Source organism: Cavia porcellus, unplaced genomic scaffold (genome assembly GCF_034190915.1).
Source record: "Cavia porcellus strain 051 isolate PalLab524CR breed Dunkin Hartley unplaced genomic scaffold, mCavPor4.1 scaffold_31, whole genome shotgun sequence".
NCBI classification, from domain to species: domain Eukaryota; kingdom Metazoa; phylum Chordata; class Mammalia; order Rodentia; family Caviidae; genus Cavia; species Cavia porcellus.
The window spans coordinates 9448196-9470871 of record NW_026947514.1 but is presented as its reverse complement, the minus strand read 5'-3'; the positions used below and the strand labels follow the sequence as shown (position 1 = coordinate 9470871).

Sequence of the window (22676 nt, the reverse complement as noted above, 5' to 3'; positions counted from 1 at the left end):
ATTTTTCTCTCTGTGATTTTGTTGTTAGTGTATAGAAATGCTATTGATTTTTGAGTACTGACTTTGTATCCAGGTACATTTCTGAATTTATTTATTATACTTAGGAGTCTTTCAATGGAGTTTTGTGGGGAGTCTTCTATGTAGAGTATTATGTCATCTGCAAATAATGGTAATTTTATTTCCTGTTTTCCTGTCTTTACCCCTTTTATTTCTCTCTCTTGTCTAATTGCTCTGGCTAGAATTTCCAGTAGTATGTTGAATACGAGTGATGATGTGGGATATCCTTGTCTTGTGCCTCATTTTAAGGAAAAGGCCTTCAGTTCTTGCTATTTACTATGATACTGGCTGTTGGTTTGTCATTGATGGCCTTTAACATATTGAGGTAAAGACCATCTACTCCAATTTTCTGTAAGGATCTTATCATGAGTGAGTTTTGGGCCTTATCAAAAGCTTTTTCTGCATCTATAGAAATGATCATGTGATGCTTACTTTTGGCTTTATTGATATGCTGCATTACATTTATTGATTTCTGTATGTTGAACCATCCCTGCATTCCTGGGATGAATGCCACTTGGTCGTGGTGTATAATCTTCTTGATGATGTGCTGCATCCTGTTTCCCAATACTTTATTGAGGATTTCTGCATCTGTGTTCATCAGGGAGACTGGCCTGTAGTACTCTTTTTTAGTTGGGTCTTTCTCAGGTTTTGGTACTAGAGTAATACTTGCTTCCAGGAATGACTTAGGAAGAATTGCTTTCCTTTCAATTTCATTGAAAAGTTTGAGGAGTGTCAGCATTAAGTCTTCTTTGTACTTCTTGTAGAATTCTGCAGTGAATCCATCTGGGCCTGTGCTCTTCTTTGCAGGTAAGGACTTAATTACATTTTCAATTTCATTAATAAAAGTTTGGTTATTCAGCAGTTTTACATCTTCTTGAGCCAGCTTTGGTATTTCATATGTTTCTAGGAGTCTGTCCATTTCTTCACTGTTGATGAACCTATGAGAGTGGAGGTTTTTTTTTTTTTTTTTTTTAAATCGGTACCAGTGATCAAACTCACGACCATGTGCTTGCAAGGCAGGGGCTTATACCACTGAGCTAAATCCCCAGTCCCTGAGAGTGGAGCTTTTTGAAATAGATGTTAATGTCTGTAGTGATTTCACTTATTTCATTCCTTATTGCATGAATTTGATCTTTTTCTTTGCTTTTTAAAATTATGTTGGCTAGGGGCTTATCAATTTTATTTGTTCTTTCAAAGAACCAACTCTTTGATTCATTGATTCTTTGGATTGTTTTTTTAGTCTCTATTGCATTAATTTCTCCTCTGATTTTTAAAATCTTCTTTTAGCTTTGGGCTTGACTTGCTCTTGTTTTTCTAGATGTTTGAGGTGTAGCATGAGCTGGGAAAAGGCAACGTCCTGGGGCTCCTTAGTGACATTATGCAACCCTCCCAAATCTGTGGGCACAGTGAGCAGCTTCCACCTAGGATTTAGGAAGCAGGCATCACCTGACCATCTCCTGGCAACTTTGGACTTCCTGTCCCACAGATCTGGGAGAAAGAGATTCCTGTGATCAGCTCCCCAGGTTACGGTGGGTCACTACAGCAGTCCCAGGGGCCTCTGAGAGTAACATCGTACTACTGAGCATAATAGTAGCAGTTTAAAGGAATCTTTGTACTGTCTTCATTCTATCAGTTTCTGTGTGTCTTAGTTACTTTTCTCTCATTGCTGGAACAAAACACAAAACACTCAAAATGAAGGTAGAAAAGGTTTATGTCTTACAGTTCTTGGAGGTTTCAGTCCACACTCACATGGCTCCAAGGCTGGGTGGCATGGCAGGGCTGCAGTTCCTGGCAGCTGCTAACAGTAAGCCAGACTGGCAAGAGAGAGCGACACACCCCCTACGCACCTTTACATCACATCCTGGCTCCACCCCTGGGCGGGTGAAACACTCAACCACCAATCCAAGTGCTAGACAGCAAACTAATCACAAGTGCTTAATTTGGTTGCATTCATAATTCCATGAGGCTTGGGGGCCACTGACATAAACCATGACACTATGGAATATTTTCCATACAGTACCGAACATTTCTTGCCATCTTCTATTATTTTCTTGTCCTGATTACATTCATATTATATTATATTATATTATATATTATACCAGGAATGGTGGTGGTGGTGGTGACCAATGATCTTGATCTATCAGTAAAGTATAAACTGCTTTATAAACAATAAGTTGGATTTTAAAAGATTTACTGATGGATCCAGCAGCGATGAGCCATCACACCTCAGTGGACACCCATCCTTCCAGCACTTTGGCATTCTGGTTCAGTTAGGTTTGAAGCCCGGCATAGACACAGTCTAGATGTTCAGTGTGGGGAAAATTCCTTATTTTTTCTAAACTTGTCACAAGATTGCTGTCCCAGTGTCATGTAGCTAGGATTAGATGAGGTAATCTGGCAGACAGGATAGGAAGTGCTCCCTACAGGGCACCTATCATTTTCACAGTGACCAGTCTTCACCTAAACATGTCCCACTTTGTGGTCCTATTCGTTGTCATCTTCTGGGGTGTTTGTGCCTGCTGTGTTCCTGCTGACAGTGGGATTCTCCACTCCTCCTCTAGGAGATTTTCTGTCTGGCTCTCTTTATTATGTAAAGTATCGCTTAAATTCTCAATTATTTCCTTTCCAGGATTTCTTGGTGTTAAGAAGACAATACTACCTTTAATATTGTTCTAGCAATTTTAAATACAAAAACATTTACTGACATCACTCAGAATGACTTTTCTTATCACATTAAGCTTTGGCTGTGAGGAAATAGGCCAGGTGTTCCTCTCTCTTTTATGTGAGTCAAACCCGGACATGAGCAGGTTCTGAGTAGGCTCTTCATCCTCAGAGGCCTCAGATCCTTTGTCTGTCTTGCTCTTGTCCATTTCAACTTGTGTGTAGCTTTGACTTCATTGATAAAAATGATCCCTCCAGATCTAGGCTTCTTTTCTATCTTCCATTGGCAGAGGGAAAGAAATAGAGCAAAGGTCAGCAGTTCTCTAAGAACTCTGCTCAGGCGCTGGTCACCTCAAGTTTCCTTGTAACCTGTTGAATAGGTTTTCATATGGCCCCACAACACTGCACAGAGAAGCTGGGAAAATTAATCTTTTCCTTTCTGTGTCATTACATCCTGTTAAGAGTGTTGACACTCGACACATGCGTAGGGTCTGGCGTGGCCAGGCCATGGTTGAACTGAAAATGAGAAGACACCTCAGGGGGCAAGATAGCTTGAGGCCGCCCCCACATCACAGCCCTGCCCCTGTATTCAGCTTCAATGCTCTCCAATATGTCCCTCTTTTTGTTTTGTTGATACACAGGACAAGGAGCCAGCAGAAGCTAGAGAAGCTGTGTTAGGAGAACTCCCACAATTTAAATTCTGTGTGGTCCATCAGCTCATAACCGTAGCCAGTTACCAGAGGAGCCAGCAATTGTCAGGGGTTGTTAGTGATCCCAGCTTCCCCACATCCAACTTTTACATGGCATCACACCTCTGGAAGTCACACCTTTCTGCAGGAGGTTCAAGAACAAGCTAAGATGAGATCTGCATTAAATACAATCAGGTTCTTACTTCCTATCTAGGTCAGTGAGGTCTCCTCAGAATTATCTTAGGACCATGCCCAGCACCTCTTGGCTCTTCTAGTGGTGTCAGCCATCTGCATGAGTCATGGCCATTGCTTGACCAAGTTACTTTCTGTGAAAACTTGGGAGAGCTTTCTCCTGATGACTCTCCTTAGGCACACCATACATTGAAATTCACTTTCCTCTGTGGTCTCTTCATCTTCTAAATCAAAAGCCCGGGGAATCACTCAGTATCTTAGGATGACACAGCAGATGTTGTTTTGTTTCCTGGGTCCCCACTGACCTTGAAGTGCTAGGGCCAAAATATGGCTAGGATTTTAGCCCATCCGCTCTAATTTTTCACGACTAAACCCCAGCTGTTGAACATCCCAAAGAAAAGATGTATAATTATAGAGAACATTAGAGGCAGTAAGCTTAACATTACTATCTCATCTAAACATGCAGCAACTTAGAACACCCAATGAAACCTGTTATCTACTATCCATGGGTATTTTAGCATTAGAATACCAATAGTGTTAACAGTTACATACTTTACATAGTAAGTCATGAATTATTATTTTGCATATTATTGTATCATGAAAATCATGACATTTTTACAATAATCCAAATTTCTGTTTTGACTTAAAATATCCCTTTTTTCAATCACCATTGTCTAATACAAAATAAGTATCTATCCAACTTGTTGACCTTTAGCGGAATCTCACAAGTTTTTGGTACCAGCAGAAGTCTGAAAGGAAACACAAGTCTGTTACCATGAGTAATCCCTGATTCACAACATGGGAGCCCTATGCATCCAGAACCATGAATATACCCAGTACATTACGAAGTTGATAGCAGTCAATTATCAGAGCCATAGGAAATCATTGCACAGGGATTTTCAAACCAGATTATTGTATTATTTCTTTTGGAGAATGACCAATATGAATATATAACAATAACATGTTATATAACTGTTAGTTGGAGGGTCTCTTTACAAGACCATGGAAATTACTGGCGTCTTTCATCAATAAACAAGAACTGGTTAAAAGTGTTACCAGGCAACTGCTTTCTTATTTATCAGTTAGAGAGCTGTCCAACAATCCCAACTTTAAGGGATTTTGTTACTTATCCTAATAATTTTATTTTCCTTTTTTAAATAATGAGACTTTGAACTCCATGATTTTAACATATTATACTTCTATACTCAATCTTTGCCTGCTTTGGACCAGCTGGCAACCAAGGAGAAAGCATGCTTTGTAAATCTATATCCCAATGAATTTTTGTTCAAATGAACCAAAAATGGAAAAAGAAAAATTATTGAGTTCAAAATGAAAGGAACAGCTTTTCACAGAGCAGACAAATGGACAAATATAGACGGATGATCTGTTACAGATTCAAACCCAGAAACAAGTACACAGCTTGTCAGGGTCTGTGAGAACTCTTTAAGTTCCCCAGGGGCCACTATGTACTGCTACCCTCGCCCCTTGCTAAACGGGCTCACGGACCCCAACCCCCAACATGCTCCCAGGGCATTTCTAGGTGTTCTGTGCCATGTAGGCACTCTTGTATGGGCATTTTTGCTTCTTGCTCCACACATGTAAATGATCACGAAGCTCAGGAATTCCTAGCAGCTGCTTAGAAGACTGTACAAACAGAGAACACACACACAGATGGACTGACAAACATCTTACAAAATCGTAGTGCACTCAAACATTTCCTTAACCAAAATGAATTACAATAACTTTTTGCAAACTTAGAATCTACAACTGTAAATCGACCAGCCCCATTAGTTATAGGCCAATTAGCAGAGATCTCATGGAAAAGGATCTTGGAAAGGACTGTGGGGATTCTGCAGGTAAAGAGAAAATAAGGGACATAGACACCAAGGGTCAGCAAAAAGTCTGCCTCCCGGCCACCAGAACCAAGTGACTTTCATCTGAATTACCGCCAGGTGAGTGGGGTAAATGTAATCATTCAACAATAAATTTCTTGCTACTCTGGATGCAACAACAGCCCCAGTGGGCAAAGGATCTGACAGAAAAGGAGCAAGGAGAGAGGGCAGTCCTTCGGGACTTGACCCGCCACAGCTGCGGTGCCTGTGTGAGCACTGCTCTGCAGGGCCTGCTGTAAAGGAGGACAGTCAGACATCAGCAGGATCTGTGTCTCCCCACAAAGCATCGAAATGAGGAGCTAATACTTGAAAAGGAAAAGTTGTCAATAGCTAAGAGAGGCTTGGGCATTTATTCATCTCCCAGGAGAGTGTAGCAGAAGCCATCATGGTGGATCCAAATCCTTGATATCCACGAGTAACATCACGAGCTTTAGAGGAGATATAAGGCAAGACAATTAGTTGAGCTACAGATTCAGAAACATTCAGCTGAATGGGCAGGAGAGATCACACTTGAAGAACAACATTCCAGTACAATCAGCACTCCAACTTTCAAAGCTGGGCTCTTGTCCTTGTTGACACAAAACAGGACAAGCGATTAACTCCCCATGTGTTTATCTTCTTGGGCCAGCATTTACATGGGAGTTAGAACCAGTGGGAAGTTGCCAAAGGCTTTACAAGGCTTGCGTCTTGTGGTGGCAGTGGCGAGGGGGCAGAAGCATTATAGTGGAGAGGTGGAAGCAACAGAAGTGACACCCCAGGGTAACCAGGAGACTAACCAAGGGGTGTTCCCCAAGTGGTACCAAATCTTGTCACAGCATCCCAGCAAAGATGCCAGGTGTGCAAGACAGAGACTGAAGCTCGAGGCTCCTCAGACTGCAGTTTGCCTGTCTTATTCCAATCCTCCACGATGAGCAACCCCCATCAGGATACCAAGGACACCTGATCAGATAGATCATCACTATCCAAGAAGGGCATCACAATATCCTTAGAGGTCACAGGGGTTGCCTTGCTGAGAAGGAAAAGCAGCTCTGCTTTGTGGTTCTGCTAAGCATTCCCCATGACTTACCTGATGAAGATGTTTTCCAAAAAAATGAAGATAAAATAGATGCATGTCAGAGCTGTGTTCCACCCCAGGAACACAGTGAAGGAAGGTCACCGTCCACAGCAGACGTGTCTACTGTATAGTCCCTGTTTGGGCGCCAAGCTGTTGTGCTCTGTACCTAGAGCCCTAATTATCCTAATGGGTGCACAGTGAAGGCTCCAAGGAATGAGACACACGGCATGATCTTCAGGGCTGCAGGATGAAGAAAATCCTCAGCAGAGCTCCTTACTCTGCGAGCTGGGCTGCACAGCGACCCTGGCAACAGGTATTTAATCAGAACCAGCAAGGAGTTCAGTGGACAACAGAGGAAACCTCAACAGGATCATGGGAAGGGTTCAAGGATCCCTCAGAGCAACAAATGAGGCCAAGTAAGGAAAACTATCCAGAAAGTCTCCAGGTGGCCTCAGCTGTGGCCCATCTTGCCCCCCGAGGTGTCTCCTCATTCTCAGTTCAATCATGCCCAGGCCGTGGTGACCGTGCTTTTTTATACCCACAGCATGAAATCCCTACTTTGATTCCATAAGAATACATTCTTTCATTTGAAGATAGATTATTCATGTTTATTTAGGGAAATATTTTGAAGTTTTGTTCTCACATTTGGTCTTTAATCTATATCATACTGAATTTTGCATGCTGGATGAGATAGGTTAACTATCACTTGATCTTAACAATGTTTCTGGCAGTTTCTTTAAATGAGGTTGGCCAAACAAAAGCATTCCAGATCCCTGTTGTCTTGAACAAAGAATTGGAAGAGGCAAACCAAAAATGGTGGGCAAACTGCTAGTTGGGTTTAAGACCCAGGTGAGGGGAAGGTGGGGTCAAGCAGAACTGCAGACCCCAGGCAGAAGAGTGAGATGCATGGGGGAGAGGTTCCATGACTGACAGAGCCTGGAAGCTTAAGGCAGAAATCCCGGGTTTCTCTAGCTGTGAGTAGGAATTCCTCTTCCTGAGAGTAGGGTGGGACTCTGGTTCCCAAGCCTGGCTTTGTGCAGAGCACAGAGAGGGCCAGCAGGCAGTGGTGCCCAGGGAGAAAGGCTGCAGTTAAAGGGGCAGAGCAGGAGACCGATGTTCCCAAGGCCACCACTCGTGGGTCCCTGGTGTTTCAGGGAAAACTGAGTCTAAAGGAGCCAGAAGTTCATCAGGAAAAAGGCAACTGTATTGGCACTCCCAGAGGAGTACTCTACCAAGTCCACAGATTTATAACATAGGGTGATTACAGAGAGCTTTTAAAAAACTTTTCTTAAAATAGGGTGCCAGAAGCTACTTGAAAAAGCTAAGCTTTAGCCAAAGGCCACCGTGCAGTGGGTATCTTGTGGGGAGCCTCAGAGGCATATACTTTGGTTTCAGTCACTTTGGTTAGATCTCTAGGCAAAGACACTTTGGATCATCTTTCCTCTCAAGGATCCTTGTGGAAGTCCCTTCATTACAAAGAGAAACACAGGTTTCCACATCTGGTACTGAGCACTGAACCCGGAACCTGCACACTTAGTCACATTCCCACACTTTCTAATTTGAGGTAGGGTTGCAGTAAGTTCCCAGGCTGTGGTGGAATTTGTGATTTTCCTCCATCAGCATTCCCAAGTCAGGTCATTATCTTGTGCAATACCAAGCCTAGCCGCAACACCTCTTTTGAGGTATCAGAGAGAGGGAATGAGATCCTTCAGAACTGTGCTTCTCGGTGGACTCTGTAAATCTTTTCAGATTCAATTAGATCAGAGGAGTAATTTTAATAATCTAGATTTGGACAGCTCTGAAATAAATAGCTCAGGTAAATGTCTGGATCACAAATGCTGTTAAGTTTATGAATAACTCTCAAGATACTTCAGGAGCCCTGAAAGGAAGAGCTTGACCACCAGCAAAATGACACAGCAGTGTTGCAGAGTTTGTATGAAGCAAAAATAGCCAAGTTAAGACATAACATCGGGAGGAAATACGCAAACATAAGGAAGTCGCCAAGGTAAGGCCGCCCTGAAGATAGTGAAGTCCCAGTTAACACAGCCTGGGCAATGGACAGCACAATGGAAAACGTGCTACAGGGAGAGCTGGTTTTTCCTGTGGTTTCCTGTGGAGTGCTGTACTTCCAGAGAAGGTGGAGTGCGCTCCACACCTTCTGCTGCACAGTACAGGATTCTGGGCTGTGCAAGCCCTGTCATCAGTGGCAGCGGAAACTCTCGCGCTGTAAGGTGTGAACCAAAGCGCTGGGCTGTGTTCTCATAGAGCTGCATTGAGAGACACAGCCTTGGACCTGCCCTGGCCCTTGGTGAGACTTTGTGAATTCCCACTGCAGGGCTTAAGACTTGAAACTATATAACCGTGACCAGGTAATACCTGTTCCTTACAGCCGGAAGACCACGCTGAAGAGGAGAAGGAGAGAAGTCTGACATCAATGAAGGAAGATCTAGCAGGGCTGAGAGAACCACAGCGTCCCTCCTCCACCCGGGTCGCTGGGGACTCTGAAGGACAGCTGCAGCCCTGCACTGTGAGAAACAGTGCCCGTGAGCAGACCTGAACAAGAAGGCCAGGGAACACCGCATCATTCCAAGAAAGTACAACAAAGTACTGGAGCTCACGGCCACTAAACAAGAAGGCATCACCAGGCTGCATAGGAGGTAGGGAAGGTAGTGACCATGTCTTACAGAGTGAAGCCATGCACAGCTCAGCTCCTCCCCACTTATGCAGGATATTATGGAAGGTATTGAATGAGACAAAATAAGCAAAGCATAGGCTTGAAATTATCACACGAGATTTTCTAAAATGCTCCAAGAAAACGAACTAGGATGCAGTTCCTGAAGGGAAAGGGTGTTGGTTTGGAGCAAGTAGGGCCCAGAAAACAACAGCTTAATTCTGGGTGCGGCATTGGTGGGAATCTCAGGGGACTGGCACATTTTAAATTGATAGTGGCCTGGAAGAGGACCGTTCTTGTGTGTGTTTAAACGTTTACTTCGCAGTGGTGTGGTTCACTTAAAAGGTTTCCTATGCAGCATCTGCATGTGTGTTCCTCACATTATGAGACGTTTTGAAATATTTTGCTTAGAAAAGTGAGCTTTAAATCATCCTACTAATTAGAGAAAAGTTACTTAGGTGCAATTTATGTATTTCTGTTTTGTAATTTTTCTTTTTATTTTCCAATCCATTTTGTTCACAGATAAAAACAAGAAAGAAAATAACTACCACAAAACTTTAAAGTCCATCCTGGGTAACAATGGTGTATACATTGCATGTTGTCCTCTAACTCATGCATTTCTTTATAGCAAAAATACTCAGAGCAGCATTGAGATCATATGAATTCAATTCTAGGCCTGCATCAGGCCTCTTGTGAAATGTTGTCATTTTGAGATTCCTGTAGGATAGAGAAGCGCTGTGAAATCCACACTGTGTCTCTTCCCCTGATCTCTTATCTGAAATGCCTGTGCCTCAGTGATCCTCGTCTGTGTGGACTGTGTGTGTGTCACTGAAAACAAGTTTCTGGAACCAGAAATGACAACTACACAGGATCCAGCCCTTTGCATTGTTGGCAAAGAGAAATGCTGGGGACCCCAAAACCTGACTTGCGGGGTCAGTGGTCCCCACCCTGGCATCTGAAGTGTGTGGCGTGAGAGCAGCGCAGTGAGCATATTAGGCTGTGTGTGTCCTCACCAGGCTCTGTGACGTGTGGGCCGCTCTACATACACTGTTGTTTTCCAGTGCCGAGTATTGGACCCAGGATAACCACACTCAGCTACATCCCCACACAGTTTCCTCTCATCTGTGCTGAGATGGGATCTGGCTAATTAGCTAAACTGTTCAGGCTGTGCTCAAACCAAGGCACAGATCACCACACTCAGCTCTACATGCTGATATTAAGCCTCCTTACAGAGCTGTGAGGAGCCGGGCCTGGCTGGATAGGTGGGAAATTTCAGCACCCTTGGAGGCTGAAGGAGGTGGATTGAAATTTCCAGCCCATCCTGGACTTTTTGTGACTCTGCCTCTAAACAAAAGAAAACCATACCAAATCTATGAATGTAGATTACTCAGTAGCAAACAACTAAACAAAACAACAACAGCAACAAAAGAACCACAAAATCAAACTGTGCTAGTTTTAATTACTGTGTTATGTGCTGCTTAAGAAGGCTTAGTGAGGATGTGGCTGACCCTAGCATGGTGGATGGTTCTAGGACTTACTTGGTGGTGCGGTTTTTGTGTCATTTCTCTACTTTGCACAGTAAATGTGTGAAAAAGAGATGACAGGCAGAACAGTGGCCTATCAAGGAAAGCTTTTCGCTCATTTAAAAACTCCCAGATAGAAGATGCAAAAAACTTGACTTCTTGGCCAGCTCCCTTTTTCCGCTGGGCCTCCAGACTCTGGCCAGTCAGGCCCACTGCTGCCTGTCAGCACCAGGGCCCTTCTGCCTCAGAGATGCCAGCTTTGGGGGTTCTGGTCTCTGCAGGAAAGAGACCCAGAGGGTGGAGCACCCTGGGCACACCGCCCAGCAGGGGGCGCCATGTCTCCAGGTGTGAGGGGAAGAGAGACAGGAGAGCAAGGAGCTTTCTGGTGCCCTGTGCACATTTGCTCTTTGCAGGTTTAGGATTCGACTTCCTCTTCACTTTACTGATATTTACTTACTGAAAGAATGCACAGTTAGGAAAGTTTTCCACCTTTTAGGATGCTTCCTGCGCTAGATGTTAAACACTGTATGACTCAGGATTATTAATAGAAGTTAAATATTTGCTTCTGATTTTCTTCATAATTTAAAGAGATGTTTGCATAAGTTCAGCTTCACTACTCCAAAATTTAAATTACCTACAAATCCAGGGGTATCACTTTTTAGATTTTGGATTAGAAATGCCAACCAGGAAGTCTAATAAAATGTTCCAAAATACAACAAATCTGAAATTGAAGATAGTTTTTGTCCCAAGTATTTTGCATAAGAAATATTGAGCTTGCATTTTTTACCACAATCAGAAATATCTTTTTGGTGAAAAACGTATGTTGTCAAAAAGTCTTCAAAACAATTTCATTTTTCATATTTGCTGTAATATGAAAAAAGGTGAGATGTAAATGCTTTGGAAATTAACTGGGCTCCCTACCCAGGAGGATGCACTGAGAACAGGAATACAGGTGCTGTCCTTTGGTGTGACTGATTTATGTTGGGGTGCCTTCTGTGTATCATTTCCTCTTTGCCAGGAGATAGGGTTTCTCTGTGATGTCCAGGCTGGCCCTGACCTGCTAGGTGCAAGCGATCCTCCTGCCTCAGCCCCTGCTGAACGGCTGGGACTCCAGCCTCCTGCTGTCCTGGCCAGCTTCTATGTTGTTAAAAAACTGGAAAGTTTCCATGACATCTTAATAGAATCCTACACTGCATACTCATTTCAGATGTGCATTTAAACTGGAAAGGAATTCAGTCTGGTCAGCCTCACTGTAGCTGTCTTGTGCCTGATGAACAGGATCTCAGCCATCTTCCCCTCAGGAGCATGAAAGGGGCCATCTATTCCAGCACTATGGAATGAATTAAGTCTGTAAACCGAGGTACCCGTATATTTCCTCCTCGGGTTCTAGGGATTGAACCCAGGGCCTACTCATGGAGATATAACCCCATCTCTTTTTTTAATTTGTCATTTTCAGAGAAGGTCTTATGAAGTTGTCATGGCGGAGCTCAATCTTCCTGCATCAGGCTCCCTGCGTGATGCACGGCAGGTGTGCACCACCACGGCAGCTCTGTTATTTTCTTCTGAGACTCTGCATAAAAATCATGGCCACAATGCATTATCCTATCTGAAGAGTTTTGACTTATAAATGCAAGCATCCTTCCAGCTGTGCTGTGCAGCTCTGTGCCAAGGTGCCCCGAGTCCTGGTGCATCTTAAGCCTAAGCCCAGCCGTCCCCGGTTCTGGGAGACTGTCCAGGCCACAGGTGCTCAGAGGAGGCTCCTGAGTGCACAGACGGTCACAGCTGTACCCACTCCTCAATGGGACTCGGTAACTGCAGCCGCAGCCCTAAGAAGTTTCCTTCACTTCCCCTCCATAGAAGTCAGCAAACCGTGTTCCGTTGACAACTTCATTGTCTCACTTAACATACTTGTGACATTTTCATCTTCACACTGTTTGAAACATCTCTGCTTTAACTATCGTCGTTATGCTTGCTTTACAAATAAAGTTCTACTGTTAGGATCTTGTAGAAACCTGGGTTCACTTAGTAAAGTATGATTACTGGGTCATCTTAGAGAAGGCTTTATGCCTTTCAAAGCTACAAAGCTGAGAACAGGCCGGCTGTGGTGTGTAAAACTCTCCTGCACCATGTGGATTTCATAGGCAGAGATCAGCCTTCTGAAGGCACCACAGAGCGCCCTGCAGGACGAGCTGCTGAAGCTGCAGCCAGCTGCTCAGGCTGTGCCCCCGGGGCCAGCGGTGCACCAGCACCCACTGCACCGTCCTCTGTCAGCTCTGGTCCCTCCTTGGACTTCGGTGCTCTGTGCTGCGGACAGAGACTTTGCACCCCTGCTTTCACAGCAACAGGTCAACAACAGCTCGTCCAAGGACATCTCAAGCCTTGAACCTGACGTTGCCCAGGGAGGTAATTTGGATGAGTGTAGAAAACCAGAGGAACTCGAGAGTGCTGCCATCCAGGAAGGGATGCGGGGAACATTTGGGGTCAGAGATCCTCCCAGACTAGGAAACAGAAACCCTGAATTGCACTCAGAACCCAGCCAGGTGATTTGATGATTTTGGTGGCTTCCATTCTCCAGCTTCAGCTTGGTTTTCTGTAAAATACTTAGAGAAAAAAACTTCAAAAAATGTAAGGCAACACATCCATTTTAAGGCACTGAATTGAGGGGTCCACTTTTCCCCTAGAGACTCTCAGAATTCTCTGCTGGGGATGCCAGGACTCCAAGGATCTGTGTGTGACACTCTTGCCATGGAGTTTTTGTGAGGTTTTGTTCACTTTTCGGAGGGTAAAGTGAAAATCTGGTAATGGAGATCATAACTAGGCTAAACTACTTCATGTTGGTTCTCATGCATGAGGGATTAAATTCTTCCTATTAGGCGCTCTGAGCTTTCTTTCTTCCAAGGATTGCTTTCTATCATTCACATCAGCTTCTATAAACTGTGGAGCTGGCAGTAGTCAGGAGACTTGGATTAAGCATTGGCTTGGATTTCACTGCCTCAGTGCAAAACAGAAAAGCGTCCAAGGTGTGTCAGTGCAGAGGTTCATGTCTATCTGTTTACAAATGAAACCGAGTTCTTACCAACTCCAGTCGCCGGCTTCTTTCACATTCCCAAGGCTCAAACAGAGCACCCATCTGTCCTGTTTACCCTAAAGTAGCTGTGACTCTTGGCTTTTGTTGGAAGAATGACTTGGAGAATTTGAAAATGTTCTAGATTTCACGTCCAGCCTGAAGAGAGACTGTGATGCAGGGGTTCAGAAATTATTTTCAAAATACATCTTTTGAATGAAAATCTTTTTAACAGATACGTGAAACTGAGCTCTGGAGGCAGCAGTATCAGCCATGAGAAGGCAGTGTGAACTTTAGAAATGAACACCTCGTAGAAACGTCTGCAGGGAAGGTACCTGAGCTCCCAGCGTTCCAAGGGATGGACAGGAAGTCTCCTGGGGGCTGCAAGAAAAGGACCTGCAGTGCGGCCCCAGGAAGGAGGCTGAGCACGTGCTGCTCTGAGCAAGTGTGGGCAGGAGAGAGCAGGCGTGTTCAGGGGACAGCCAGGCAGGAGGAGGCTGAGGGAAGGAGCCCTGATCACCTGGTGTCCTCCTTAAAGAGCAGGGCGGGTTTGTCGACTTAGGTTTACTTCAAAGTATTGTGGTGCATTAAATGCTTTTCCCACAGAGGCGTTTGAAAAGTTCTCCCTCAAATTATTATAGTTTGAAATATTTTGTTAGGATAATATTTTTGTCTCCTGCTAATAAAAATGGATTTAATAGCAATCATGTAGTTTTTTCAATAAACTCTGAGAGAAGACTGAAGCCATTTTACCAAAATCTGAGGCACCTGTGATGGCTGCTGTCAATTTTTTCATTTTTGGCTCCCTGTATTTCAGAGGAGCCTTGTGTAGTGCACAGCACATTTCTGCTCTTGATTTGCACAAGAAATACTTGCACATGGGCCTCAGTCAATTTGTGTGTGTGTGTGTGTGTGTGTGTGTGTGTGTAGCTGAAAAGAAGCTTCTGGAATGAGAAATGACTGACTACATGGGCTGCTCCATTCCCATTTATTGGGAAACAAAATGCTGGGGCACCTAGGCTCTTTCTAGGGCTCAACCATTGGGAGAACTTTTTGTTCTGAAATCTTTCTATTTTAATTTGGACTACCTATAGGTGCCTAGGATCACATGTTCTTCAGTTTCCATCACATGCATGTAAATTTAGCTCAATGTGTATATTTTGGAAGTTGAAGAACTTCCTTAGTTATTTAGACAAGTATTTCTCTGTTTTCTGAACCTTAGAAAGAAAAAGGAGTGAAATCTAGCTATCGTTTACACAAAGTATCTGCACGCTAAATTTAGTGAAAAGCTGTAACTTCATCCACGCGCAGAGAAGGTTCTAAAACACTTTGTGTCTTGCTGTCCTAGGCGCAGCATCTAGAAGCAGAGCCTCAAATGCCTTATGTCCAGACCTCAGGGCCTTCTTGCACGCCCTCCTTTCCTCTCCTCCTTTCCATCCTTCCTCCTCTTTTAGAGGTCCCAGCCCAGATGGATTTGTGTGACTTAGAGCTAGAAACATTAGTGTGGGCTGAGATGAACAGGGTTTGTAGAGCAGAGAGCAAGGTCAGTCCTCTGTCCTATGCTTGCAAGTGTGTGTGGGGGGAGAAGGTAACACCCGAAGCTGTTCCCATTTGGAAAGTCAACATTTACAGGCGATCCAGCTGGGGAATCCGGGGACCCTCCATGACAAGCACACTGAATGAATCTGTCTCAGTGCTTCCTTTCTCTAAGGCCCACTTTATTGGTCTTATTCCACTGCTGAGTGAGCAATATCGGAGGGTTGTTTTCTGTCATAAATAAAGCTTTGAATGTCCACTAAGACATCAGGTTGTAAGCTGAATACCTATTCCATTGCAAATGAATGGGTTCAGCCCAACAGAGAAATAATCTACCTGAGAATGAGATTATTTGAATGCCTGACACATGGTGTTTTCTTGTGATGAATGCATGCTAAGTATGGTTGTAAAATAGCACTGTCATGGGGGTTGCAGTGGCTGAGAAATCTTAAATGCACAAGTCCTTCTTCACCTTTCCAGTGGGTAAGGAAAGCGTGTGTCCTTCAACAATGAGGAAACCATATTAAAGGGGTGATTCCAGAGAGTGAAGCTTATATGTTTCATAACTGGTAATGAAACAACCATACAGTAAGCACTCAACATGTGGTATTACCACTGAGGTGGAATTCTAAAATTGATAAATCATGGGGAGTGAATTAATTTGAATTATTCATCCGTATGTCTGCTAATCAATTTGACAAAACATTGAGGACATTTTTATGCTATTATTTCTACTCAGCAAGGGTATTCACCTGACTTCTTCATGAAGGGTAGAGAATAAGAATCCCTACTTTATTATTTGGGAGGGCCAGAATCAAAGGAAGCCACAAGAGATAGGGATCCGTTGCAGTCCCCACCCTGCAGCTGTGCCTCTTTAAACCCACCGGGCCTGGCCTCTGGTGACCTGGCTGTGTCTGAAGTCTGTGTCACATGTTCTACCACGTGTATCCCTTTGCCAGTGTCACCCACAAGCCCTAGGGTTGTACGAAAGACTTTTGAGAACAGTAGTGGTTTCTTCAGGCGGAGTGTTAAGCACTCTAAAGAAACCATCAGCAGTATTAGTGCCTGCTTTATCACAAAGTAGCATTTCAGGAAATAAGTCCTGCATTGGCTTGCAGTTGTAATTTCCCTAAATTTAATAAAATATTATTTTACAATATTAAAAATGCATGTGTCAGAGAAAAGACTGCTATATAATCTGGTGTTTTCTTTTCTGATTTGACCTAATTGAAGCTAAAACAAGTTTTGTTTTAACTTGCAAAACAAAGGAAAAATAAAAAATAATTCTATCTTTCTCTCTAACAGCCTTTTAGTCTTGCTGAGTATAAGCCCACTTGAGGCAGAGGTGAGGTTCAGCTTTCAAGGGAAGCAAAGCATTTTAGAAAACAGATGCAAAGGAAGCACGGATGGCCTTTAGAGAACCGAGGTCACAGGGGCCTGAGAGGAGGCTGTATTTGGTTGCTGCATTGCTGTCACCCATGCGTGTTAGTGTGACCACCGCCCCAGAGAAGATGTGGCACTGTCGTCACAGGGCCCCACATGTTGCCCCCTTTCAGCCATCCTCACCCCTCCTGCCTCCCACCGTAATCCCTGAAGGCCACTGTCTTCCTGTCGCATTGATTCAGTTATTTCCAGAATGCGCTGTGAGTAGAATCCTAAATGATGAACGCTCTAGAGAGTGGTCTTTCTCACTTGGCACAGTTCCCTTCAGCTCCATGCCAGGGGCCGCAGCCCAGAGCTTGGTCCTTTTATGGGTGAGCGCTGTGTGAACGCACCATTCCACTGGAGCAGGGAGGAGCCTGTTCAAAGGCGCCCTCTGAAACTGCAGCCCGCCTCGCAGAAACGCAGCCCTGACTAACTGAGTGTGAATGCAGCGGCACCCACAGAACTGGGACGAGCGGCGTCCCTGAACTCACTGCCACCGGCCTCTGTCTGGGACATCAGGACTCAGAGATTCAGCAACTGGAACCCTGGGTCCCCTCACGGTGGCCACTGAGGACGGGAGGTCACTTCAGCAGCACCAGAACCAGCACCAGCACCCGCCAGGGATGTGGCACTCAGAGGAGAGAATGACTCTTTAGTGTTCTATAAACTCATCATCGAAACGCTTGGTGTGGAGTTTGGGGGTACCCGGGTGGTTAGTGGTTGAGGGGTGCACTTGATTCTTTCATGTGGATGTGGATAAAGCAGAAGCACTAATATAGTAAGGGAAAGTGAAAGTGGGAGTAACCCTAGTATTTAAACACATGCCACTAAATGTGGTTGTTTACAATGTTGCCCTGATGATCTGCAGGTTTTAATGTATTGGGAAGACTTTAATGTTTATGTGCTGGTGGGTAAAACTAGTTTTCAGAAAAATTAAGTAATGAGATGGGGCTGCTCCTTAGCGTCACCTTTCTCCTTAACTAATTACTGAGTTTCTCTTTCTGAAGAGTGTTGGACAGGAAGCTGTCTTAGTCCACATCAGAAATGTAAAACTGCCTCCTCTCACGCTGCCCATTATTATTTCTCTGTGCCCAACAGGTGCTCCTCCATTACAAAGGGGTCCGATCCCCTAAACCCAGTGTAAACTGACAACGTGATAACTTCATGCCTTACACACACTTTCCCGAGTCTCCTAGATCACCTGCTGCTTTGCACTGAAGTTTCAGTGCTCAGTGTTCAGGCAGGAGCTGTCCCTGGACAGCTTCCGCCTACTCCTCAGCACATGCCTGACTCATCTCCAGAGACTTAAGTCCCTGCCTGTGGCTGCAGCTACATTAGGCAGCTGCGAGGGACTGGGAACTGGAAGGGCCCGGGCTGCTCATTCCCAGGATGGACAGCGTGGGGGATGGTGGGGGCCAGGGCAGGAGAGAGGCTGACTCCATCCAGCAGGAACAGCAGTAAAGACAGAAAGTCATTAACGAAGTACTGTCTAGACGCAGGGCCGGCCCAGTGCCGACAGTAGATCCAGGATTGCACCTCATCTTGGCACATGGCAGAGAAAAGGTGCTACCTACGTCGGCACTGGAACAGAACTACACAAGAACCCTTTGAAGCTCATCCCTTGAACCCACATGTGAGTGCCCATGTGTGGCACTGGCCTGGATCCAGCGCTGGACCAAGACCTTTGACATAGTCTGCCACATTCATGGGCAGCACAGCGTGCTCTTCTTCCAAGGCACTGGTTCTATGGCCAGGAAGTCCAAAGGCTTGAACCATGGCCATGCCTCAGGCACAACCTCACTCTGCAGCAATCTGCCAGCCTTTCTGGGCCTGCTCTGCAGGAATTCACTGGGCACAGCTAGAGTAAATTCCCAGAAAGGACTCACATTTTCCAGCTTCAGTGGGCCCCAAGACACTGTCACCCTTGCCTCACGAACTCTCTTCTGCAGGTCACACTGCATCCTCCTGATACGCCTGCCCTCCATCCTCAAGCTCTCCGTAACTGGCTGGTTCTTTCCCTTCCTCCAGCTCCTCCCTCCTGACCTGCACACCTGACCGGACCTGTGTCTGGCTGGTTGCTGTGTCCTGAATATTCCTTCCCCCATATTTTGATCAGCTGCCACTTGCCTAGCTTGGGTTATAAGTGGCCTCTCTGGAAGCCTAACTATCCCACTCACCCCCAACCTGGGACTCCTTGTGTGCATTCACATCTGTGTCTGTCACTTGTCTGTGACACTCTTCTTACGATGGTCCCCGTGCTCTAAACTCCTTAAAGGCAGAGACTGGGGCTCCCTAAGCACTGGAGAGAAGGAAGGTGCCCACCAGCCAGTGTTCAATTGTTGGGAGCAGGAACCAGGGTGTGGCAGTGAACGGGTGTGGAAAACCACACACTGAAGCTGGACCTCAACCAGTTCCTCATCCTGCAGTAACCTCAGCCTTCTAGACAAAGCATCGCGCTGATATTAACCTGGGAATAGCTTCAGAACATAAACAAAGAAGTTTCTCATGGGCCCAGGAACATGTTTACCTTCTGGGCTGCACAACATAGAAGTTTCTCACGGGCCCAAGAACATGTTTACCTTTGCTGTGCGCACAAGAAAGTGTCCTGAAGTGACTTGTACTGCTCTTTGTTTTGAAACACTATAAAAACTCTAGAGTCCTTCAATAAATCGCCTTTTGCCTCCTGAGCAACTGGTCTCCCTGTGTCTTCAGTCTCTCGCCTGACTCCTTCCCCGCGCTGGCCGCGGCACCTGGCATTCAATAATAATACTCTTCCCTGGTTTGCTCTGAGCAGCCCACATCATGGTGAACTTTCAGACGGAACGAGCCCTGGTGACATCTGACTGTAACCCTGGCCCCTTGACCTGTGCTGTTCAATGCACCCAATGTGTGGTAATTCTTTAGAACCCTGTAGGGACACTCCCATCTTGTCCAGGAACACAAAGACTTCAGATCCACCATAACTGCTCCAGCAGGCAGTGCCCCTGCCCTTTCTGTGGGACCTGAGTGTGGCCAGGACCTGTGTGACAGGGTCCTCTGCACCAGCTGCTGCCTGTGTTGGGAAATCAGCCAGAGATGAGAATCTGCTTTCTTCATCCCTTCCTGGGCTTAGCCTGGGTACACCTGACTCATGGCAGGTGCTCACGCCGTAGACATCCACAGTAGTGTAGTAATATTAGATTGTTTCTAGGAACCCAGCTTGCTCTGTGTGAGTGAGTAGACAGCCATGCTTACTTTTACACGGCCCGCTCAGGGGTCTCTCCTCGCTGTGTCTCTCACACTAGATATGCAGCCCCTGTCATCTCTGGGTTCTGTTTTCTCAACACTTTTACGCTTCGCACTGCTGCTTGTGAAACAGCATGATTTTCTCCACCACATCAGCCTTCTTCAAATGAAGTCTGATTTCAGCAGAGAGGATGAGGAATGCATTTGAAATACAAACGTAGAGGCAGTGTGGTCTCAGGAGAGGAAGCCCCTTCCAAGCCATGCTACACCCACACAGTCACTGCCTACACAACCTTCTGAGCCATCCTGGCAGGACTGAGTTGGTGTCTGTATATTAGCCTTTATAGATTGTCATGGGTGAACATCCACTCAGGGTCCCGGGGAGTTTAGTTAGCACTGATGGGTTGATTGGCTGTGAGAGAAAAAAGAATTTCCCAAGTGCTTCCAAACGGTCCCCCTCTCCCCCTCTGGGCATGTGATGCAATCTTCCATTCTAAATACAATTCTCCCCGCTCAGCATGTGCATTCACAGAATGCAGGTTCTGCCAATGTACAGGTGTAAGGAAGGTTTCTACTTACTTTTCCCTGAGACACATGAGCTCCTTTTGTATTCCTCTTTCCTGAGAGACAGGACGTGCAGTCATTTACTTACTCAGAGGGAAATCGGAAGAGCTCCGGGCTCCGGCTGGGCTGTGGACTGTGAGCGCTGTCTTCATAGCTCTCAGTGTAGGGTGCTCTGTGGATACAGGGTGCCCTTAAATCACATCACCTCTGCTCCTTGAGGTCGTGGGGCTGCCCAGAAGTGAATCTTTCAAGACAGGGAGAGATAAGGGTGTTGGCAGGAACCTCCTGTCACTTTGTCATTTGGGGGTGGGCAGAGGGTACGCAGTGCCCCTCTGATGTATATCCTCAGGTAGACCTGCCCAGCTCTTCACAGCAGGCACTATAATTGCCAACAGGCTCTGAGTCCCAATTTTGGCTTGTAGACTTCCCAACACTCACAAAGCCTCAGCCTGCACTGAGAGATGACTCCCCCACTCACAGGTGGTCCCTGAAGGCTCTGGCTTGGGAGATAGCTTGTACGGAGCTAAACTTCATACCACTCCTGCAGTTTGGTCATGCAGGTGCCCAGCCAAGAAGCCATCCATGAGGACGCCACAGCAAGTCTGACTCACATAGTGCTCGGTGCTGAGTGGCAACTTCCACGTAAGTGGGTTCTATGGGTTGGACCACCCTAGAACTCACATTTCACCAACTGAGAAAGTCCTGGCTTACTTTTGCACATCCTATCAAGCAAGCTATGAAAGCTATGGCTCTGTGGATTCCTAAAACACTGCTGTGTTCAGAGCCCTGCATTCGGGGGGTCCTAGCCAGACCAGGATTCCAGGTCACACTTCCTGCTCCTGAGGGCCAGCTCCCCCAGGTGGAACACAGGGGCGCCCTCTTCCTACAAAGTGGAGGCTATTTTTTACATCTTTGCCCTTGTGACTGCTGCCTCAGTGGATCTACCTGTGCTACAAATTCTTCGGCAGTTTTCTTCATTTGCTGGAGGTCTAAAAATTCGGGAAGAGAAGGAAGAAGAGGGTGGGGGAGATAGAGATGGGAGGAGGAGGGAAAGGAAAGGGGGAAGGAGGAGAGGAGCATGGAGGGGGCAGAGGAGGGGGGGGAAGAAAAATGGGAGAGAAACAGGAGGAGAGCGGGTGGAGTAGGAGGAGGAAGGGTAGCAGGAGGGAGAGAAGAGGCCTAGAGCACTGGCACCCAGCGAGCTCCTCTACAGGCTCCTGCAGCAGAAGCCTCTGCTGGACACTCACTGTGGACCGCCCAGGCGTGGCTGGGCCGATCAGCTCCTGAAGAAGTGGTCTGCAGCCCTCCCTCCAGGCCTGCTCACCCCAGCCAAGCCCCTGGATGCTCTGCCACCCACAAAGACATCAGCTCACCTCCTGGCTTCTTCAGCAAGGGCTTGGCCCAAGGTTTCTCCTCATCCCCAAGAATCCTGAGGGCGAGCTCTTCGAGCTGTTCCTGTAATTTCTACACCGTCCCAAAAGCCCAACCGCCGCGGTGTGAGGACTAGGGAGCCCCTGAACCTCCCTCCCGGCTCAGAGCCAGCTCGGGGATCCGTTGGCGGTTTTGCGCTGCGTTCTGGGAGACCGCGAGGGCTGGGGAGTCACGCATGCGCACACTCACTGCAGCCTCTGCTCATGGAGGTCTCTAGGCCTGGCTCCACTTGCCACCGGAGGTCTTGAAACGTTCTGAGCTGTGCCTCATCAAGAAGGAGCGTCTGGCTGGGGCCTGGCTCCTGCCCTGACTCAGGATGCCCAGCACCCCAGCAGCCCTCAGCGCTGTGCAGTGCGCAGTGCACTGCTGCTTCTGGCCGCACTGCAAGGCTCCCAGGGAAATCGGGCTGACCGGCTTCCCCAGGAGCTCAGCGTTGCCCAGCCCCACGGCTCTGCCCAAGGCCACAACCGGCTCCCTGGGTTCAGTGAAAACCAAGGGGCCCCTTCAGAAAAACCGCCTCCTCCTGTCAGAGGTTTGCAGTTCATTCCATGACCTGCCTCCAGGGTGAAATGCCATTCAGGACAAACCCTCCCTGAGAAGCCTGCCTAGTCCAGTAAGCAGCAGGTGACAGGGTCCCATGAGGCCGGGCAGTGCCTCAGACATCCAGGCTGATCCAGGCTTGGCCCTGAGGC

The 22676-nt window shown here is 46.4% G+C and overlaps 1 long non-coding RNA gene across 1 annotated transcript in view; it reads right to left on the bottom strand.

The window, feature by feature from the left end:
* The window catches only part of LOC134474163 (uncharacterized), a 30233-nt gene extending 8126 nt beyond the window's left edge, over positions 1-22107 (bottom strand). The window contains exons 1-2 of the long non-coding RNA XR_010044810.1: positions 21927-22107; positions 20642-20725 (exon numbers count right to left, since the gene is read on the bottom strand). This is a non-coding gene — a long non-coding RNA (uncharacterized LOC134474163). The remainder of the gene's footprint in view (positions 1-20641; positions 20726-21926) is intronic.
* Positions 22108-22676: the final 569 nt, after the last annotated feature.